This window comes from Antechinus flavipes, chromosome 5 (genome assembly GCF_016432865.1).
Source record: "Antechinus flavipes isolate AdamAnt ecotype Samford, QLD, Australia chromosome 5, AdamAnt_v2, whole genome shotgun sequence".
Lineage (NCBI taxonomy): Eukaryota > Metazoa > Chordata > Mammalia > Dasyuromorphia > Dasyuridae > Antechinus > Antechinus flavipes.
The window spans coordinates 291,386,780-291,396,779 of NC_067402.1; positions in this window are offsets into that span (position 1 = coordinate 291,386,780).

Below are 10,000 nucleotides of genomic sequence, written 5' to 3' on the forward strand. Positions count from 1 at the left end.
GATGGTGGTGGTGGTGGAGGAGAAGGAGGAGGAGGAGGAGAAGCAGGAGGAGGAAGAGGAGGAGGAGGAGGTGGTGGTGAAGGATGAGGACTGGTGGAGGTGATGGTGGTGGTGGTGGTGGAGGAGGAGGAAGAGGAGGAGGTGGTGCTGGTGGTGGTGGTGGTGGTGGTGGTGCTGGTGAAGGATGAGGAGGAGTGGAGAAGGTGATGGTGGTGGTGGTGGAGGAGGAGAAGGAGGAGGAGGAGGAGGAGAAGCAGGAGGAGGAAGAGGAGGAGGAGGTGGTGGTGGTGGTGGTGAAGGACAAGGAGGAGGAGTAGGAGGAGAAGGAGGAGGAGGAGGTGGACGAGGAGGTGGTGGTGGTGAAGGATGAGGAGGACAGGAGGAGGTGATGGTGGTGGAGGAGGAGGAGAAGGATGTGGTGGTGGTGGTGGAGGTGGTGGTGGTGGTGGTGGTAGTGGTGAAGGATGAGGAGGATAGGATGCCTTCTCGGTGATGGGAATAGGAATAGTCTGCATATATATCCTTCTCCTCCTCGTCCTCCTCCTCCTCCACCACCAACCCCTCCTCCTCCTCCTCCTCTTCCTCCTCCTCCACCGCCACCATCACCTCCTTCTGTCCTCCTCATCCTTCACCACTATCACCTCCTCCTGTCCTCCTGCTCCTTCACCATCACCTACTCCTCCTCTTCCTCCTCCTCCACCATCACCTCCTTCTGTCCTCCTCATTCTTTACCACCACCACCACCACCACCACCACCTCCTCTTCCTCCTCCTCCTCCACCATCACCTCCTTCTGTCTTCTTCATCCTTCACCACCACCATCACCACCACCACCTCCTCCTCCTCCTCCTCCTCCTAATACTCCTCCTCTTCCTCCTCCTCCACCATCACCTCCTTCTGTCCTCTTCATCCTTCACCACCATCACCTCCTTCTGTCCTCCTCATCCTTCACCACCACCACCACCACCTCCTCCTCTTCCTCCTCCTCCACCACCATCACTTCTTCTGTCCTCTTCATCCTTCTCCTCCTCCTCCTCCTCCTTCTCCTCCTCCTCCTCCTCCTCCTCCTCCTCCTCCTCTTCCATCTCCTCCTAATCCTTCTTCATATCCTCTTCCTCTTACATCGGTGCGATGTAGTCCCCCAGTAGAATGTAAACCCCTTGGGGCCAGAAACTATATGATTATGCTCGTGATTCTCAGATGGAAAGCACTTCAAATGCCATTGAACCCAATCCTTCACTTTTCAGGTGGAAAAAAAAAAAACGAAGCAGAAGAAATAACGGAAGGGACCTATCAGTGTCTGAGTCTGAATTTCAGTTTATGTCTTCTGGATGTCTAGACAATCCTCCATCACCTAAATTCACTGTGGCTTCTGGAACACTGGTTGATTTTGTCTAACATAGTAATGTGAGAAGTGTTGTTGGATTGAATCAAATGAGAACCGAGGGAAACGTGTTAGAATTGGACCAGAGTCCAGTGGGGTGATGGTCATTATGCTCACAGAACCTGGCCCTTTGCCTGGCTCTTTCCTTGTCTGTTGGAATCCTTCGAGGCCCATCTCTGCCCTGGGGTTTTCTTGGATGTCCCAAATGGGGAATGCTTTCTCTTTCCTCACATTTTTGGAGAGTCTTTTGTCTAGATTTCTCCTTTGTTTGTCCTATCACATTTTCTCTTAGGACCTTTTTAGTTAGTTATGGACGTGCTAACTCAGCTCCATCAGCAAGTTAGGTTGGAGCAATGGTAGAAAACTTTCTTGGGTGTCAAGGGACCTGGGCTTGCATTCCAATTTGGCCAACTAATATCTATGACCTTGAGGCTATTCAACATTTATTATTGGTCATACTTTTATGGCATTTTCAAAGACATTTTTCAATGGATCATAGTGAGATAGGTGCATTTATGTTAAACTCCAGATAAGAAAACTGAGGCTAAGACATTTGAGATGACTGATCCAGCATGAGATAGTTTCTTTTCTTTTCTTTTTTTTTTAAAGCTTTTTTTTTTTTCAGAACATATGCTTGGACAATTCTTTAACATTAGTCCTTGCAAAACCTTGTGTTCTAATTTTCCCTTCCTTCCCCCATGTTCTCCCCTAAGTGGAAAGTAGTCCAACATATGTTAAACATGATAGAAATACATGTTAAATCCAATATATGCATACATATTCATACACTTATTGTGCTGCGCAAGAAAAATCAAATCAAACCAGTAAAATAAAGAAGCGGAATAAAATGCAAGTAAGCAACAATGAATAGAGTGAAAATGCTATATTGTGAACCCACAGTCAGTTCCCATGGTCCTCTCTCTGGGTGTAGATGGCTCTCTCCATCACTGAAGAATTGGAACTGGTTTGAATCTCTTTGTTGAAGAGAGCCACGTTCATCAGAATTCATCATAGTATAATCTTGTTATTGCCATATATAATGATCTCCTGGTTCTGATCATTTCGCTCAGCATCAGTTCATGTAATTCTCTCTAAGCCTCTCTGAAATCCATCCTGCTTGTTGTTTCTTACAGAACAATAGTATTCTGTAGCATTCATATACCTTAATTTTTTCAGCCATTCTCCAATTGATGCACATCCAGTCAGTTTCCAGTTTTTGTCACTAAAAAAAGGGCTGCCACAAACATTTTTACATATGTGGGTCCCTTTTCCTCCTTTAAGATCTCTTTGGGATATAAGACCAATAGAAAAACTGCTGGGTCAAAGAGTCTGCACAGTTTAATAACTTTTTGAGCATAGTTCCAAATTCCTCTTCAGAATGGTTGGGTCCATAGATAGTTGCACCAATAATGTATTTGTGTCCCACTTTGCTCACATCTCCTCCAACATTTATCATTATCTTTTCCTATAATCTTAGCCACTATGAGAGGTATATAGTGGTATCTGAATTGTCTTAATTTGTATTTCTCTGTTCAGTAATGATTTGGAGCACCTTTTCATATGCCTAGAAATAGTTTCAATTTCTTCATCTGAAAATTGTACTTTGACCATTTATCAATTGGAAAATGGCTTGATTTCTTATAAAGTTGAATCAATTCTCTCTATATTTTAGAAATGAGGCCTTTACAGAACCGCTGACCGAACATATGTTTTCCCAGTTTATTGCTTCCCTTCTAATCTTGTATGCATTAGCTTTGTTGGAGCAAACCCTTTTTAATTTAATATAATCAAATTTTTCTATTTTGTGATCAATAATGATCTTTAGTTCTTCTTTGTTCACAAATTCCTTCCTCCTCCACAGGTCTGAGAGGTAAATTATCCTATGTTCTTCTAATTTGTTTATAATCTCATTCTTTATGTCTAGATGATAAACCCATTTTGACCTTATCTTGGTATATAATGTTAAATGTGGATCTATGCCTAGTTTCTGCCATACTAGTTTCCAATTTTCCCAGCAGTTTTTTGACAAATAGTGAATTCTTATCCCAAAATCTGGGGTCTTTGAGTTTGTCAAACACTATATTCCTTTTTTATTTTATTTTATTTTTTTTAAAATTTTTATTTAATAATTACTTTATAATGACAGAATCCATGCCAGGGTAATTTTTTTTTTTTACAACATTATCCTTTGCACTCGTTTCTGTTCCAATTTTTTTCCCCTCCCTCCCTCCACCCCCTCCCCTAGATGGCAAGCAGTCCTTTATATGTTGGATATGTTGCAGTAGATCCTAGATACAATATATGTTTGCAGAACCGAACAGTTCTCTTGTTGCATAGGGAGAATTGGATTCAGAAGGTAGAAATAACCCGGGAAGAAAAACAAAAATGCAGATAGTTCACATTCGTTTCCCAGTGTTCTTTCTTTGGGTGTAGCTGCTTTTGTCCGTCATTTATCAATTGAAACTCAGTTAGGTCTCTTTGTCAAAGAAATCCACTTCCATCAAAATATGTCCTCATACAATATTGTTGTCGAAGTATATAATGATCTCCTGTTTCTGCTCATTTCACTTAGCATCAGTTCATGTAAGTCTCGCCAGTCCTCTCTGTATTCATCCTGCTGGTCATTTCTTACAGAACAATAATATTCCATAACATTCATATACCACAATTTACCCAGCCATTCTCCAATTGATGGGCATCCATTCATTTCCCAGTTTCTAGCCACTACAAATAGGGCTGCCACAAACATTTTGGCACATACAGGTCCCTTTCCCTTCTTTAGTATTTCTTTGGGATATAAGCCCAATAGAAGCACTGCTGGATCAAAGGGTATGCACAATTTGATAATTTTTTTGGGCATAATTCCAGATTGCTCTCCAGAATGGTTGGATTCGTTCACAACTCCACCAACAATGCATTAGTGTCCCAGTTTTCCCGCATCCCCTCCAACATTCATCATTATTTTTTCCTGTCATCTTAGCCAATCTGACAGGTGTGTAGTGGTATCTCAGAGTTGTCTTAATTTGCATTTCTCTGATCAATAATGATTTGGAACACTCTTCCATATGAGTGGTAATAGTTTCAATTTCATCCTCTGAAAATTGTCTGTTCATATCCTTTGACCATTTATCAATTGGAGAATGGCTTGATTTCTTATAAATTTGAATCAGTTCTCTATATATTTTGGAAATGAGGCCTTTATCAGAACCTTTAACTGTGAAGATGTTTTCCCAGTTTGTTGCTTCTCTTCTAATCTTGTTTGCATTAGTTTTGTTTGTACAAAGGCTTTTTAATTTGATGGAATCAAAATTTTCTATTTTGTGATCAGTAATGGTCTCTAGTTCATCTTTGGTCACAAATTTCTTTCTCCTCCACAAGTCTGAGAGATAATCTATTTTTTTTTAACTGAAGCTTTTTATTTTCTTTTTTTTTTTTTAATAACTTTTTGACAGAACTCATGCCAGGGTAATTTTTTACAACATTATCCCTTGCACTCACTTCTGTTCCGATTTTTCCCCTCCCTCCCTCCACCCCTCCCCCAGATGGCAAGCAGTCCTATACATGTTAAATAGGTTACAGTATATCCTAGATACAATATATGTGTGCAGAACCGAACGGTTCTCTTGTTGCACAGGGAGAATTGGATTCAGAAGGTATAAATAACCCAGGAAGAAAAACAAAAATGCAAACAGTTTATATTCATTTCCCAGTGTTCTTTCTTTGGGTGTAGCTGCTTCTGTCCATCCTTGATCAATTGAAACTGAATTAGATCTTCTCTTTGTTGAAGAAATCCACTTCCATCAGAATACATCCTCATACAGTATCGTTGTTGAAGTGTATAATGATCTCCTGGTTCTGCTCATTTCACTCAGCATCAGTTCATGTAAGTCTCGCCAGTCCTCTCTGTATTCATCCTGTTGGTCATTCCTTACAGAATAATAATATTCCATAACATTCATATACCATGGACAGTTATTTTAAATGGAATTTTTCTTTTCTCTCTTGCTGTTGGGTTTTGTTAGTGATGTAAAAAAAAAAGTTAATGATTTGTGTGGATTTATTTTGTATCCTGAACTTTGCAAAAGTTATTTCACTTTTTGGGTCTCATTCTTTGAGTGTAAAGTGAGGGAATTTGTGTTGTAACAAGCAACAGCCGGTAAACTCTTGGCATTTATATATTTCATAAATGCCTACTAGATCAGGTGTTATTAACATGTGATACATGAACTTATACAATTTTGGCCACCATATTCATTGGTTTTCTCTATCATTCCCTATATTTTATGCATTTAAAAACATGAATCTGAGAAGGGATCCCCCAGTTTCTAGCCCCTCAAGGGGTCCTTGGCACAAATGTGGTTAAGAACCCCTAAAGCAGATGATGTCTATGGCTCTTTCTGACTTGAAATCTATGAATTACAGAACGGCTACTCACTAAATCTGTTCCCACAAATAGACATTATCAGTGATGCCTGGAGATACTCCTTCATATACACACACAGGGTCTCCCTGGGATACACAAGATAGGACTCACTTCATGGAGCTTGAATGCCATGGGCAGAACTCCCAGGGAGCCAGGCCAATTGCCCAGAGTTAATAAGAGTTCTCCAGGACCAAGAATTATCAGTTTAGAGCTTAACAGGTTATTAGAGGTCAGATAATCACAATGTAGAGGAGGAGGCGAAAGACAGAGACAGAAAGAATTTTTGCGTTTGGTCAGGATGCTGATGGAGAGAAAAGGTCCTGAAAATAAATTGAGAATCATTGAAAGTTAATCGTGAAGGGGGCTCTCTTCACAACTGAGATGATTCAAACCAGTTCCAATTGTTGAGTGATGAAGAGAGCCACCTGCACCCAAAGAGAGGACTGTGGGGACTGAGTATGTTCCACAACATAGTATTTTCATTCTTTCTATTGTTTGCTTTCATTTTGTTTTCTTTCTCAGTTTTTTCCTTCTTGATCTGATTTTTCTTGTGCAGCAAGAGAACTGCATAAATATGTATACATATATTGGATTTAATATGTACTTTAACATACCTGACATGTATTGGACTACTTGCCATCTAGGGAAGGGGGTGGGGGGAAGGAGGGGAAAAGTTGGAACAAAGTTTTGCAAGGGTCAAAATTACCCAGGCCTGTGTTTTGTAAATAAAAAGTTATAATAATAATAATAATAACAATAACTGACCCTTCCAAAAAATCTTCTGTTCCAAAATTTCCCCTCCTTCCCTTCCCCCTCCCTAGTAGTCCAACCGTTTTGTTATGGTGACAAAGAATTGGAAATGACAGAGTCGCCCATCAGTCGGGCAGCTCCAGTTGTGATCCGTGACTGGGTTGAAACGGCCTGGTGTTATTAAAGGGGACCAACAGATTGCAGAAAACCCTCGGAAAAGCTTCCGTGAACGACGCGCAGCAGAGTGAGCAGAAACAGGAGAACTTTGTACACAGTCACAGCCATTTGGTCCAATGATCGATTCTGAAGAAGTTGCCTCTTCTCAGGCGTGCAGAGATCCGGGACAGTTCCAAAGGACTCCCGATGAAAGGCACCATCCCTCTCTAGAGGAAAAAAAACAAACAAACCACAAACAAAAAAACAGGAGGAAAATGAATGAGAATCCGGCACACTTTTAAAAAACCTCATTTCTTTCTCTCGAGTTGGGATGGGAGGAGGGTAAAGTAAGTGCTTAACTAGCAGGTACTTAAGGAAGTGCAGAATCCTGGAAAGTCCCTGAGGGTATAAACTCTTCCCACAGTTTTCAAAACATTCCTTACAGGCCTGTTCCTAGTTCCAAAATATAGTATAAAGCAGCAATCATCAAAACCATTGGGTACCGGCTTAAAAAAATAGACTCATTGAGCAGTGGAATAGGTTAGGTTCACAGGATAAAATAGTCAAATTCAATAGCAATCTAGTGTTTGACAAAGACACAGAACCCAACTTTTGGGAAAAAAACTCACAATTTGACAAAAACTGGTGGGGAAATTGAAAACCAGTATGGCAGAAACTAGGCACTGACCCACACTTAACACTGTACACCAAGATAAGGTCAAAATAGGTTCATGATCTAGACATAAAGAATGAGATTATAAATAATTGAGATGATAAAATAAATAGGAGAGTTTACCTCTCAGACCTGTGGAGGAGGAAGGAATTTGGGACCAAAGAAGAACTAGAGACCAATATGGATCCCAAAATAGAAAATGTTGATGATATTCAGTGAAATAGTTTTTGTGCAAACAAATCTAATGCAGACAAAATTAGAAGGGAAGCAATAAATTGGGAAAACATTTTTACAGTCAAAGGTTCTGCTAAAGGCCTCCTCACCAAAATAGGGAGAGAATTGACTGAAATTGATAAGAAACCAAGCCATTCTCCAGTTGATAAATGATCAAAGGAGATGAACAGACAATTTTCAGATGATGAAATTGAAACAATTTCTAGTCGTATGAAAAGGCGCTCCAAATCATTATTGATCAGAGAAAGGCAAATTAAGACAGCTCTGAGATATCCCTCAGATTGACTAAAATGACAGAAAAAGATAATGAGGAATGTTGGAGGAGATGTGGGGAAACTGGGACACTGACACATTGGTCAATATTTCAAGAGGAGGACGAGGAGGAACAAGAAGTGGAGGAGGAGGGGGGAGGAGGAGGTAGTGGTGGTGGAAGAGGAGGAGGTGGAGCAAGAGGAAGTGGAGGAGGAGGAGGAGGAGCAGGGAGAGTATATAAAGCAGGCTTGTGCCTGCTGAGCACTCATTCCTTCACTGCACTCCTTAGGTGACGGACGTGTTCTTTCGGTCTCCGTTTCCCTGAAGAGACCCGTGATTTCCTGGAAAGAGTGGACTTGGATTTCACTGTACCAGGTAGGTGAGCTACGTGTTCTCTCGGTCTCGCTTTCCCTGAGGGGATCCGTGATTTTCTGGGCACAGTGGACTTGGATTTCACTGCAGTCGTTAGGTGAGGGACGCGTTCTCTCCCTCTTCCTTTCCCTGAGGGGCATCCGTGATTTTCTGGCAACAGTGGACTTGGATTTCACTGCACTAGTTAGGTGAGGGACGCTTTCTCTCCCTCTTCCTTTCCCTTAGGGAGATCCGTGATTTTCTGCGAACAGTGGACTTGGATTTCACTGTACTAGTTAGGTGAGGGACGCGTTCTCTCCCTCTTCCTTTCCCTGAGGGGGATCCCTGATTTTCTGGGAAAAGTGGACTTGGATTTCACTGCACCAGTTACCAAACCGATGCGATCTGTAATTATGGAACCAAACCAAACCAAACAACTTCTCCTGAAGACTGTGGAATCAGCTGAGCAGCTGGACGCCCTCCTCGCGAGGGAGACAGCCCACCAAGAGGTTTTCCAGCCCCACTATACGGCCCTAAGGAGCCAACTTGAACAACTTGCCGTTCAACTCATCCTGCTGAGCCCGGGAGATTATGGCTTGGCCGCAGAAGAGCTGCTGTGGACCAAAGTGTACTATGATCTCAAAACGCTGAGGAAGCTCAAGGGGGCCCTCGTGGATCGTTGGAGCCCTGAAGGGGCTTACCGGGAGCACTTCAAAAATGGAATTCATGTCTACCATCGCCTTTTCTTTTCTGTGCAGGCACAGTTTGAGCTGAAATTGGAAAACTACATCTACTGGCCTTCAAGCCAGCCTTTGAGTCCAGCCAGGAGGGCAGGCCCTGCCTCCGTGGAAGAAATGGACTGGGCCAGGAAGTTCTGTCATCGTTGTCTGCTTCGGATTGGAGACTTGTACCACTATCTGAAGGAGTTCACCGACTCCGGAGAGAAGCAAGCCAAACGCTACTACTACAGAGCTCTGTCGCTCATTCCCGACCTGGGCTTGCCCTTCCTGCACCTGGCAACTCTGTCCGGAGCTAAATTTTGTTATGTGGAGGCTACGTGTTTTTATCAGTGTTGCCTCTTTTCCAAAGTCCCCCACGCTGGCGCCAAACTGGGTCTGGAGCAAATCGATCTGAAAATGGAGGAGGAATACAGGCGGCTTCCGCGTGGTCCTCTCGGGAAACTGGGTCCAGAGCAGAAGGCGCGTGAAGATGTGGGAAGGCTGCTGGTCAGCTTTCTGTATCTCCAGAGCCTCCTGAAGCCCAATGGCAGGAGACACCCGGAGCTGGAGAGACTGTGCCAGAGCGTCCTGGAGGACTCTGAGCTGTGTCTCTCTTACCTGTCGCTCAAAGGCGGCCAAGGGTGGGCCCGGGGCCCGGGAGCAGAGCAGAAGCACGGCTCGCTCTTGCCCAATCAAGTCGTCTTCCAAATGGTCATCCTCTGCCTCTTGACTCTGGAGAAGCTGAAGAGAGCCGAGTCGGAACTAAGGCAGACGGCGCTCTCCTTCAGCCTAGTGTTCTTCTCCCAGATTGTGCGCCTCCTGGGCGGGAACATCCAGGCAGCGCTGCAGAGCCGCTTGGCGCCAGGGAGGGATGAAACGGCCGAGCCCAAGACTGAAAAGCCTTGGCTGGAAGAGGGAGAGCCGGGGCCAGAGCTTCCCGCTCCCCAGCGCGCCTCGGTTAACGCCGGCGAGTTCTCGGGGAGCGAACGGGAGCCCCGTTCCTCCATTGCACCTCCTGGCCCTGAAGACTCCTGGGAGGACAGCGAGCCGCTGGAAGTC